This window comes from Hirundo rustica, chromosome 13 (genome assembly GCF_015227805.2).
Source record: "Hirundo rustica isolate bHirRus1 chromosome 13, bHirRus1.pri.v3, whole genome shotgun sequence".
NCBI classification, from domain to species: Eukaryota; Metazoa; Chordata; class Aves; order Passeriformes; family Hirundinidae; genus Hirundo; species Hirundo rustica.
The window spans coordinates 12,390,180-12,402,288 of NC_053462.1; the positions used below are offsets into that span (position 1 = coordinate 12,390,180).

At 45.2% G+C, this 12,109-nt stretch overlaps 1 long non-coding RNA gene across 1 annotated transcript; it reads right to left on the reverse strand.

Moving 5' to 3' along the window:
- Positions 1 to 1,646: 1,646 nt before the first annotated feature.
- LOC120759008 (uncharacterized) lies at positions 1,647 to 8,494 on the reverse strand. Its single transcript, XR_005703099.2, has 3 exons — positions 8,389 to 8,494; positions 4,806 to 4,919; positions 1,647 to 4,565 (listed from the first exon to the last, which is right to left on the reverse strand). It is a non-coding gene; the product is annotated as an uncharacterized LOC120759008 (long non-coding RNA).
- Between the last annotated feature and the right edge of the window lie 3,615 nt (positions 8,495 to 12,109).

Below are 12,109 nucleotides of genomic sequence, written 5' to 3' on the forward strand. Positions count from 1 at the left end.
TGATACTCATCTGCTGCTTTCTGAGGCCCTTTGTTAAGGCACAATGTGATAGACCTGAAGCTCTCTAGGGTGAGCCAATTTTCACAGAATGTGGCTTTAACAAATTCTATGTAGCCAACTGGAAAATTAAGAACTGTCTTTTTTTATCAGGAATTTATTAAGGTTGAAGTAGTCTTTTTAAGTGTCTTCTCAACATGTCAGTACTATCTAATCAACTGAAGATAAATTAAGGGTTTGATCAGATTTTCTTTCACAGGAATTGACCTGATGATTAGAGACAATACTTTGTGTGTTACTTCATCCAGTGCGAGAAGAAAAATCAACTGTACCTTGCTGCAAGTGGCCAATTTTGGGTACTTGAGGCCACCTGACCTGAAGTATCACTCAGTACCCACTGTTGTCTAAGAATGACTGCACCACATACTTGCTCTGCGTTTGGCTCTGAGGGAGAATTGCCATAGTTATTATTTAAATAGCTTAAAATTGGGACAGCTTGAAGTGCAGCAAGGCAAACTAGACCACGAAAACCCAAGCAGTGCCACACAGCCCCCTGAGGTCACAGCAATGCTGCCTCCTCTACAGCCTTCTTGAGAGGAGAGACAAACACTTGATTTCTTTACTCAAAAAGACAACACCATGGTATCTGGGTAGTCAAGAGAGACCAGAGGTAAAATCACTTTAAAAATCACAGAATCCACTAAGGTTGGAAAAACCTCAAAGGTCTTTGACTCCAGTCATTGACACAGCACCATTAAACTCCATTCCTCAAGTGCCACATTCACTTGACTTTGAACACTTCCAGGAATGTGATTCCACCACTTCCCTGGGCAGCCTGTTCCACTGCCTGACCACCATGTCAGTGAAGAATTTTTTCCTGTCATCTATTCTGTAAACTTCCCCAGCACAGCCTGAGCCCATTTCCTCTCATCCTGTCACTTTCGCACATCCGAATTCCCGCCTCCACCATTTCTAAACCAGGTAGGGAAAAGGTTGGAAAGCCCACAGCAGTCTCCCTTCCAGCCACCTGCAGGGTCTGGAGAAATACCCCCACCCAAGGAGGGAAAAAGCTTCTCCACAGAGGCATCTTTCCAGCATTCCAGTGCAGTGCTTCCATCCCTTACCAGGTAGAGACAGATCTGCAGTCCAGGAGACAGAATTGCTGAGCAATACTGACAAACCTGGCCTGATATCCTTCACCCTGAGATGCTTCTCAGACACACAGTGATGGCTGCCAATCTCCCACATACCCGTAGAGATCCTGAAACAAGCAGGTATTCATCGCAGGGAAAGTGCTGAAACAAGAATAGGAAAAAAAGTAACCCACAGGACAAAATAGTTTCTATTTGAGTGTAATAAACGCCCTGGGAAGATGACAATCTTTGTGTATTTGTTGATAGAACAAGCTGATGATGTGACTGGGCCACAAGAGAGGCTAATGAGTTTCTGCAATTATTACAGAGGGTCTGCTCAGGAGAAGCTGAAGATCAGTGTTATTGCTCAGGCCCAGGAATCCCAATTTAGGAAAGGTCTCATTCAGATTGCAATAGGTACAAAGACCCATACATGTTTAGTTAATCTCACAAAAGAAGATTAAAAATAACTCATTTCAGTTTGCAAATGAAAGTCTAGTGGGACAATTGCAGTCTCTGAAGAGATCAGGGAGATTACCAGCATCAGACCCTGCCTATTTTTACACTGAAAACTGGAGTGACCCTTGACTCCACCAACAATGGGCAAGACAAAAAGCAGTACAGGCACAAGAGGAATTTTTACATTTAATTTCCAGCACAAATGCATTGGCTAGTTAAGCGTCCAAGTGTTAGATGAGGGCATAGCTGGAAAAGCTTTCCCATATGAGAGGAAGAAATAAGCCTCCCTTACAAAAAGGATCCCACCTGCAAGCTCTCTGAACGGGACCAGGGTCCTTCCTTGAGCCAAGACACTGAGTTAAAAACTTTCAGCCACTTCCCTGACCCCACAAAGCAATTTGTGTGGATACCAACAGCCCCAGTAGCATCTCCAAAGCTGTTCGTGCTTTTCAATCTCCTCATCACTGAATATTTCCAGCAAGCATTTGCAAGTTTTTCAGAAGAGAGATGGGGGAAAAGCAAGTTTCACATACTGAAAAATTAAAAATTTAGGGGCAGGATAAAACTAATTGAATCTTATGTTAAATTATAGCACTGCAGGGATGCCAGTGCAATTTTATCATTCATACTTAGTCTAATAAAACTCTCAGACCTTTAATTTATCTCCACTCCAGCACCACGAAGAGGTTTTGTCACAGAGCAGAGGTCAGGCTGAAGAGCACCACAAGCTGTAAATACAGAATCTGGCTTCAGCTGCTTCCCCTGTGGGAATGACATCAGGATGCTCTTCTCTAAGGATAAATCAGAGATGAGTGTAGCATCTCAGAGCTCACTTGCTTTCATGTTCTGTACAACTGCTTTGCTCTCAAAAGAGGGCAAAAATTCTGCCAAGCAAGGATGGGAGTTCTCAGCTGGCCTCCAGCACTGCATCCCCCCACAAGCATTGTTCAGAGCTTCTGTGGCTCTTGCCCATCAAGAGGACCAGAGAGCAGCTTTCCTTTCTCAAAGCCGTGGTCCATCCCCTCGTTCTGAAAGGTGTTTAAGGCATCCTCAGGATTTGGGCAGCTTCCTCAGGCCAGTCCCAAATCATTTGTAAAAAGGCAGGGCTGTGTCCCAAGCAGTTGCCACATCTGACCCCAGGAGACAGAGCAGATAGTGCTGGAGCTTGCATAGCCTGCAAAACATGCTGTACTTTAGTCCTCATGTCTACAGGGATCTGTGACAGGTATTTTGTGCATCTTCTGGGCTAGAGATTTATGGCACAGTCGCCTGATCTCGATGTGCCAGCTGTTCCACATTAGCCCCTTGCCCCTGTACTCATTTGAAGCCCTGTTTTGAGTTGATTGTCCCAAAGTGGGAACTCAGCAAGTTCTGGAAGGTCTGTGTGGCTCCACCTGCCTGAGATCTGGGTGGATTTTGATCTCACACAAAGTCACTCAGTGAAAACTTCCTACTCCATCTCCATTTCCCAGCAGGTTCCACAGGACCTTGCACTTGCAGGAGCAGGGATTCCTGCCAGCCACCCACCCCACTCAATGCTCAAGCTCAGTCTGTGCACCAGGCCCCCCAAGACAGGCAGGGTAAAATTTCCACAGTGCCTTCTAAGACTGTTTCAACTTTAAAAAGAAGAAAATGAGCAGCTGACTAAACTGTTGCAGGGTTTTGAGGAATTATTAATTTACCTTATTGGTACAAGCTATGCATTCATAAGCAGCTCAGAGCCTCATCAGACTCCTGCCAGACCGAATCATTTTAGCTGGAAGATGAGAAACTGCAAAAGTTCAAGGTTGCCACAACAGCAATCAGGCTTTAGTTCAGGAAATGCTATAAACAAGTATGCAAAAATCCTCCCAGCCTCAGGACACTGGAGATTCAATTCTGTTTTACAGAGCTGGGCACACGAGATGCACTGGAGGTGTGGATGGGATCTGTGGGAACTCTGCAGTGGCCCTATCCCAAGATGACAGGGGAACACAGGGATTTAGTGCCCATGGAAGGACCCACCAGGCACCAAAGGCTACCCTGGAGACCTCAGTAATTTCTTTGCTCCAAAGATGCCCTTCAGGTAGTTCTTACAACTTTTAACCCATCCCAGGATGAAAAAAGACCACGGGAGCATCTTCCCCAGGCTGAGAAAAACAACACAACGACTCCATCCTGCAGCCTCTGCAGGGATATCTCAGACAGCAACCTGTAGAGCTGCACTGAGTAGGTACATATGGTCAGGGACCACCTTCAAAACACCACAGCTTTAATAATTCGTGCTCCTGTGCCAGACATATGGCATTTCACCTTCAGTTTAAATGCCATCAGCTTCTATTCCCGTATTGTTCCTTTCCAAAACTTGTCCTTTCTCCCCTCTTTAATATTTTAAGCTGCAATGGAACTAGATTTTTTTCAAAGGAAAAGTTTGTAGCCAAGCAAATACGTCCATGTCATAAGATGAATGACTATGCAGCTAAAGCAGTGATGTTTTCAGGATTAATCTTGCCTAAATATTTCATTTCTTCACTTTGAATTATGGACATCTTTTTACATAAGTACTGATGGAGTTTATAGATCATTCCCAAAAGGAAAGTTTGATTAAAAAAAAATAGAAAACCACTTGAGGAAGAGGACTTCAGTCTTATCTGAAGGACAGTTTTTGCCACCTACTGAAGAGCCTATGATAAGAAGATAGATTGTTTATTTTTGATAGTGTTTTTATTTTGGGAAAAAAAAAAAGGACTATCATAAGCCTTATACTGCTTTGCCATTGTTGGATTAATATAATGAAACATTTGCTTGAGTCTAAAACCATGAGGCGTTGTTGGGTCTCAGCATTCTGCAAGGATTTGGCACCACATGCACCTCCTTGTACTGTGGGATTCATTGAGAGCTGTCAATACAATTTCCTTCAGGAAATCAGAAAGCATGAGAAACACCGTGGCAGAGAAGATGCAAGTCTGATGAGCTGCAATCAGTACAAATTAGCACCTGCAAAGGATAAAACCAATGCACAAGGAAAGAAAATATCTATTATGACTATCCCAAAAATTCCAGGCGCAACATGAACTTGAGGAAGTCACAAGGTTGTTATTTACAGCTAGACCTCTTCAGCAGCTGGAGTTTTGCAAGAAAAAAAAAAAAAAAGAGGCTGCTAAGATCTTAGACACCCTGGAGATGGGTGTACACCCTTCAAGGCACCATCATTCCCAGCTTATGTTAGTTACATACCAGAACTCCTGGAAACGCTCAGCCCCCAGCTGGGAGGTGGTGGAGGGCTGGCTGGACAAGGAGAAGTGTTGGATCTGCCAGAGGAACAGTCCTGCAGGAGGTTATTTTCATGTTCTGTAAGAACGAGAAAGTCCGTTTTCCCCCATGCATTGCTGTGTAGCCAGGACAGGGCAGGAAAAGTTTTAACAGACCAAGCAGATGAGGAAAGGAAATTGGTGTCAAGGACAAGCACAGCCCGGCAGGTCACATAAACCATCTAAGTTAGGAATTTTATTTAGCGCCCTTTGTTCTTCCTACACCTGCAAAATCCAGATACTGATCTCGTCCAAGAGCGCCTCTTAACTAGGAGATAAGTACCATTAATTACCTTCAGGCCCTAGGATATCTCCTTTCACTGCTAACCCACTCTCAAGTGCTTTGATAAATAAATACAGAGTTTCCTCTTGCAGGGGGAGGGATCCTATCTGCAAAGTGTTAACAGTTGAAAGCCACTTTCAAAAAAGAGTCTACCAGCTGATAAGTTTATCCTACATCTCAGCACTTCGCAAACAGCAGCTCCAAACATTTTTCCCTGACCAATTTATCTAGATTTATATCAGATTTGGGTTCTCTGCTCCAGCTTGACTTGCCCAATATTTCAGCATTCTATAATCAAACCCCAAGAGGCCCCTGACTCGTGGGTATGACATCTGATTTTCAAGATGCCCCTGTGCTATGAAATAAAGAGGTAACTGTGCCAGGCAATAAGCAGGAAGAGAATATTTCAAGACTACAAGAGAAATAATTAAAACTCAGCAATTTATTTGGGAACACATATGTGCTTTTGTTAGTAGGAGAACGTCATCCGTGGCTTTTTTAATCTTGGGATGCACTGATGTATTGTGACACTTTGTGCTCTTCGGTGCCCTGCATTTCCATCCATTTCCTTCCCTCAAGTGGGGCAGGCTTTCCAATGGATTGTCACCATTTAGTAATTACAAATATAAATGTCACTGCTGTCAAATAATATAACACACCTCACGCATCAGGACACAAGCTGTTTAAAATCAAGCTATTATAGCAAAGCCACCGCTGTGTGAACACGCCTTGATTAAATTCACAGACATTAATCATTTTAAATAAAAACTGAATTTTGTCAAGGCAGCAATGAACTTTCCAGAAGATACAGGAGTGAAGTGATGTTTCCAGAAGGCACTGCTCCTCCAGGCTTTGCTTTAACACTGGAGCACAGTTGGAGTACATAATGCATAGCTGCAAAAAGCAGTTTTTAAGCGCGAGTTCCATGGAGAAGTTCAGGACCACAAAACCCCTGAAAGCTGCAGCCCTCAGCATATGGCAACTGCTCACCTGAGCACAAGCAGAGCCATCTCGATCAGGAGTGTTGTCTACACAGGCACAGCCCCAGCAGCCCAGACCAGGGTCCAGGGTAATTGGTTTGGCCGCACTGTCAATCCCACCCCCAGGATGAGGTTTCCCTGCCAGCTGCTCAGTGCCAAGACAGTTTCTATTTTCCAGACTGTCAGTCTCAAATCCTATCAGATTTTAGGCCGCAGAAGATAGATTATCTGGGCAGCATTATGACAGATGCACTGCTGAAGATGTCCACTTATTCAGAGGAAAGGGAAAATTCCTCCCCCTGCTCCTTTTCTGTCCGTGTCAGACCCATCTGCCATCCGCTGCTGGGTTCATCTTTGTCACGCCTGGGAACAACTCCACCAAAGGGTCTGCACATCATTAATTAGGTGGAAACCTAGTTTGACGGAAAGATCTAGTGTCTTTATCTTCCCAGAGAAGGGATATCCCGGAAAAACAATCTATGATTATTACCCTGTATATTAAAGGAGTTATTCTGCATACGGATCAAATTGCAGTTGCAGAGTGGAACAGCCACTTGGCAAGATGATAGATTGCTGTATCAGTCATACCTGTGAACCTATTTACAGAAGCACCACAAAAATATTTGAGCTGGCAGCTGTTCTACTGTGAGAGCAAATACAGCTAAAAAGGCTTTCTATATTGCAGAATTTCTTACTCTTAAAAAAAAAAAAAAAGTGAAAAACACATCTCTCTTCACTGTTATCCAGCTCCTGCCCACCCCTTTTGATGAAGGATCTCCTAAGTATGAAGCATTTGCTAAAATGCAGACAATGATGCTGCTGTCACTGTTCAGTCTACTTATGAGAGTCCAGCTCTGAGATCAAGAGCTGATGAAAGAGGAGAGAAGTCTCATTTGGAGTCAGATGGTGCTCAGCCCCAGCTTGCTGCATGTCCAGCCAAATTTGTCACTCCATCACTGAGTCATTTTGCACTTACTGGTTCCCCAGGTGGGGCTGAGCCTTGCCCAGTTTGGGGTGAGCAGACGCTGGTGTCAGCTACAGGGACAGCAGAAGACCCCCATGTCAGAACTGTAGCAGCAAGCCAGCATCAGACCAGCCTCAGAGACCAAATTTCTTACCCTTCCATTTCAAATGCAAGGAGAGCTCAGTGCCCTCATGTGAATTGAGCACAGCCAATGCACAGCCCTGCTAATCCCTCCCCTGCCCTCAGCCCTGTGCTGTTCCCTCCATCACCCAACTACAGCTGTACATGCAGCTGCACTGCAAAAGCAGACTGAGTAACGGATCTGGGCTAAGAAAAGAGGCAACTCCTCGCAAATGAACTCTTAAATTTAGCTTCAGAATTTGCAGCAAAGCTCTTCTTGATTGAGGCTGGTGCACTGGGAGTGAGATGCCTCCTGGCATGCATAAACCAGCCTAGCATGCTCAGCTCTTCCCTGGAGATGTGGGATTTCTCTGTGCTGCCCTAGGACACATCAGCATCGCACACCACACAGCCTGTGGTGCCCAGCAACACCATGGTCCTACCTGAGCTGTCCCCACCAGGCACAGCCTCACCAGACAGACGAGAAGCATTGCAAGGCCACTCATCCAACCTGAGGTACCAGGCAGCGCTATCACAACAGTGATAATACTTAGCCAACAGTAAAACCTCCAGGTTTTGGGGTTTGGTATTTTCTGTAAGCTGAAATATGCATGCTATGTTCCATCTCTCTGTTGCCAAAAAGAACCTGACAGGTAAAACACAAAAAGATAAAGTTTGTTATAAATGCAAGAGCCAGAGCCCACAGCCCTTGCCCTTCTATTCCCTCAGCCTTAGTCAAGCACATTATCCAGCTCTGCCACTCAACCTCCCCTCCCTGTTATAAGTGTATAACGGGAGGGAGATTGTGTCAGGATCCAGAATACATTTGCCACCTACCAGAGTCAGCACTGCACTTTACACCAGAAAAAATCTCTCCTGGGCACTCACTTCAAACCCAGGTCAACATTTGTCTCCCCCAGCATCAAGTGAAGCAGCTCTACTGAAAGCTGTTTGAACTACCCCCTCTGCCTAAACATGCTCCCTGAAAGACCAGAGGAGCTCACCACATACAAGGAGATTTGCTCCCTCACTTGCTTTGCCTAAATACAAGCCCTCTGCTGCTCCTCAGCACCCCTCAACCAAAGTTTGAGCCTCAAAAAAAAAAGAAGTTTTTCCAGGCCCAGAAAAAAACAGAGCAGACACCGACACCACCTCAACTTACCATCCAGGCTCCCAAGCAGCTCCACTTCCCACAGCCATACAATTCCTCTGCAGAGGCACTTCATCCTGCAAACCCCTAATTTAAATACACCACACACACCTTCAACACTCTGAGCTGGAGAAGAGTCTCTTATACTCATGGCCCTTAATGATTTGTCAGGTGGTCTGGATTCAATGCACCAACAACCCTCAACTTCCCCATCTGAAAGTATTTACCCCCCTCTCCTGGATTGCCCTGGGAGGAAATGCGTGAGATTTGTGACAAAACATTTGTGCTCCTTCACAGGGGACAGAAGAGAGGTCAGCCTAGAGGAAAGGGATGGCACAAATGGAAAAGTTTGATGTTTTGGGGTTGCTGGGTTTTTTGGTTTTGTTTTTTTTTTTTTTCCTTATGGATAAAGAAAACCTTTTCTATGCAGAAGAAGTGTAAAAGTGTTAGGGGTCAAATCAGCAGCAAAGCACAAATCTTGCACTAAAAAAATATGTTTGTACAAATATAATAAAAGCATCAGTCTTGCTCTGCTCTTCATCAGTGGAAAAATACCCCTGGACTCTTCTTTGCCTCATAAATCACAGATACAATTGTCCTGTGCAAAATGCTCTCACTGCAGCCGGGCTTGGGGTGGCAGGAAGGGCAGGGCTTGGTGTTGTCACCCAGCGCAGTGGCCAGCAGAGCAGGTTTGCAGCCACAACCTGTGAGAATGAGGCCTCAGACTACATGTGCAGTCTTGCCCTTCACTTCCCAGCCCCTGTTCTCAGTACACAGGATTAAATTCTTTGCATTAGCTTTGGAAGTAAGAACAGGTCCCCAGCACTATCTGAGAGCCCTTGCTGCTGGGTGCAATGTGACATCCCCCACTCTCATCCACACACCAGGAATGAAATTCAGAGTAACAGCTGTGCTGTACAGTCAGTGAGAACCTTCTTGTGGACCTTTGCAGAAACGATTCTCTTCAAAGCATGTTTTTTCTTCGCACATGCAGAAGATGAGCTCACTCAGACCACACAGGCGCTGGAGCCTCGACACCCCGGTGTGCGGCCAGCTCGGGGCAGCGGGGTGGGATGCGTGCTCAGCGTGGATGTGCACCTGGATTCACCCTCCCATGGCAATCCAGGGAGCACAGCATCCTCCTGACCCCTGGTGCAAGAGCAGGAGGAGGGAGCCGTGTGGGGCTGGCAGGGCTCCAGCAGGTGCCAAAGCAGTTTTGCTGAAGTCACGGCCGCACACGGCGCGTTAGCGATGGCACAGCACAGACCTGAGCTCCAACCTCCATGAATACCGGCCTTCTGAGCTGGATCTCAAACACTTTAAAACCCCTTTTCATACACCTCAATTATTTTAACTGCTTAACCATCACGTTCCAGTATTGATTTGAACACATACGAATTATTTAAGTCAATTGCCTATTAAAATTCATTTTCGGTGAAAGGGCAAAGCTGCAAATTGAAAGCAGATGCAGTACATTATGCCTATCAGTACTGTGATCTGCACACAAGTTCATTATAATGTTTCTGCAGAAGTAATTTCTCTTGTCAAATTTTGCTCTGTATGCCACTGTGGCTATTACAAGCTCTATTAATTAAGAGGCCTCTTTGCTCTTATTAACAGAAAGTTTTAAATACTGCAGTCTCAAAGATATGTGAAAAAGCATTAGGGCTTACCCACCTTATAGCATGCTGCTCCTAAAATTCAGAGAGAAAGGAAAATGAAGTCATTTTGTAGCTGGAAGTGCATTTTATTCAGTTACAGAAGATCTGAGGATCATTTAGGCTCCCTGCAGTGAGTAACAGTGACAAGTAGCACCCTCCTCCGAAGCCACCAGCAACATCCCTGCATCCAGGACTGTGTTGCTTGTAAAGTGCAGTGACTTCTGGGCAGTTCTTAATCCACTTGAAGTCCATCAAGAGGAAAAGGCCACAGGAATGGCCTCTCCGTGTCACCTCAAAGCCTCCGTCAACGCCTGATGAAAGGCAGCAGAGGTACAGCAAACCTCAGAGCAGCTCCAAAGTGTTTACACTGCTCTCTTCCTCGGCAGCCAGAGCTGGGAAATACCACCCTGGCTTGATTTGGGTTGCATCTTGCTTTAAGTTCCTTGAAAAATAAAGGCCAGTTACTCATGGCTTGCTCTGCCACTGCTTGCATGAGTCTTGCCCCAACACACGCACTGCCCTTTGTGTCTTTCTTTATCTATACATGGCTTATGCAGCAAAGGGGGCATTGGAACACAGAGGGGAATACGGCATTTTCTCCCAGAGTCTCAGAAGTGTTTTGTTTTCTTTGAGACTGACCCTGTAACTACTGTCCCAAGAGAAAAATTAGTTTTCTTCCAAAGTAAAAATCATTTGAAAGGAAGACTGCTGTTCCAGAGGGAAAATGATGGGGTTCCTCTTGGGAAAACTGAAAACAAACCAAAATGGAAATTTTCATTTCATTTTAAAATGCCAGCTTGAAATAGAACGTTTGCATTTCTGCCCTCCAATATCAGGCATGTTTTCCCTATTAAGATGTTTATAAAAACATTATGTTTTGGTAGAAGGAGGGGGTGTTTGATACTTCAGATAGGGAAAGCTGATCTCTGACCATCTCTGAACATCTGAAAGTGTTTTGAGCTCTTTGCAGCCTACATTGACATTTCAGTGTGTTGAAAGTTGCACAGATCAAGTCAACAAATTTCAAGCATCTTATGAGTAATTCAGTTCATAGAATCTTTCCCAGCCCAGGAAGTCACTTCACTTGCATGTTACACCAACACAGACCAAGGCTGTACTTTAATTACAGCATCTTCCACAGTTCTTTCAAGAGTTCCTAACAGCTCTTTAAGACAATCGCCAGGGAAAAGTGGAAAAGAAGAGCTAAGAGAAGAAGTACTGCCCTCAGTGCCAAACATATTCAGCAATTCAGCAGACACACACAGACACGTCTTTTCTTTGCCAAAAGTTAAACTTTTTCTTGTGAAATTTCTCATTATTTTCTTGTAAAAGTATTTTCTTGTAAAAGTATTTCCTTTCAGTGGAGCTCTGTAAAACCTGTCCAGTTTCCTTATACTGTATTTGCTGGAACAAGGAGCCTGCGAGTCCCCAGCTGGTCACCCCAGAAGTTGATGCCTTAGGATTATAGGTTTTATATTTTTTAAATCCTGTACTGCTTTAAGGTATAACTCTAAACTCCATATAGAGAATTAGTTAACTGTCTTCACGTTTTGGTCAGACAAAACAATCCCTCTAGGCCTGATCTTGATCGAAGTGAGTGGGAGCTTGTGGGTGTCCCAGGGAGAGGGCATGGGTGGGTGCAGGGGCTGCACCCAGAGCAGATGTCTCTCTGCAACACAGCTCATGGAAAATGAGAAGGTGTCCCCTCCCCTGAAACTGGGATTCATTGTGTGAGCAACCACAGAAAAGGGGCAGAGGATGGGGAAAGGCACCAAGAGCAAAAGTCCTGTTTGAAGAGATGCAGTGGTGGTCCTGCTTCTGGTTGGGTTGGGCTTAACTCGTCTCTCTCTAAAGTTACTTGAAAATGCCTCTGTGGACACAGCCTCTGGGAAGAGCCAGTGGAAGGGATCGTGCTGCTGTCTCAGAGCCCATCACGTTCTCAGCTCAGCTGCAGAGGTCTGCAGGCAGGGCAGGGCCTCTCTTGCAGCGGGATTTGAGACACAGGCGCAATCCTGCTGGCAAGAGAGTGGCGTGGCCAGGGCAGCAGCACTGGCAGATGGTGAGGATCTTCC